The 506-nt window shown below is 70.6% G+C and overlaps 1 protein-coding gene across 1 annotated transcript in view; it reads right to left on the bottom strand.

Moving 5' to 3' along the window:
* Gprc6a (G protein-coupled receptor class C group 6 member A) overlaps positions 1-506 on the bottom strand; it is a 93101-nt gene that overhangs the window by 21724 nt on the left and 70871 nt on the right.

The following is a 506-nucleotide window of genomic DNA, read 5'->3' on the forward strand; positions in this document are numbered from 1 at the left end:
TCACGGCGAGCTGTGCCGCGGCGCTCTGAGGGCTGCTCACGGCGAGCTGTGTGCGGTGCTCTGAGGGCTGCTCACGGCGAGCTGTGCCGCGGTGCTCTGAGGGCTGCTCACGGCGGGCTGTACCGCGGCGCTCTGAGGGCTGTTCACGGCGAGCTGTGCCGCGGCGCTCTGAGGGCTGTTCACGGCGAGCTGTGACGTGGCGCTCTGAGGGCTGTTCCCTGTGAGCTGTGCCGCGGTGCTCTGAGGGCTGTTCACTGCGAGCTGTGCCGCGGCGCTCTGAGGGCTGTTCACGGCGAGCTGTGCCGCGGCGCTCTGAGGGCTGTTCACGGCGAGCTGTGCCGCGGCGCTCTGAGGGCTGTTCACGGCGAGCTGTACCGCGGCGCTCTGAGGGCTGCTCACGGCGAGCTGTGTGCGGTGCTCTGAGGGCTGTTCACGCTGGGCTCTGCTGCGGCGCTCTGAGGGCTGCTCACGGCGAGCTGTGCCGCGGCGCTCTGAGGGCTGTTCAC

This window comes from Octodon degus, unplaced genomic scaffold (genome assembly GCF_000260255.1).
Source record: "Octodon degus isolate 3935 unplaced genomic scaffold, OctDeg1.0 scaffold00034, whole genome shotgun sequence".
In the NCBI taxonomy this organism is placed as follows: domain Eukaryota; kingdom Metazoa; phylum Chordata; class Mammalia; order Rodentia; family Octodontidae; genus Octodon; species Octodon degus.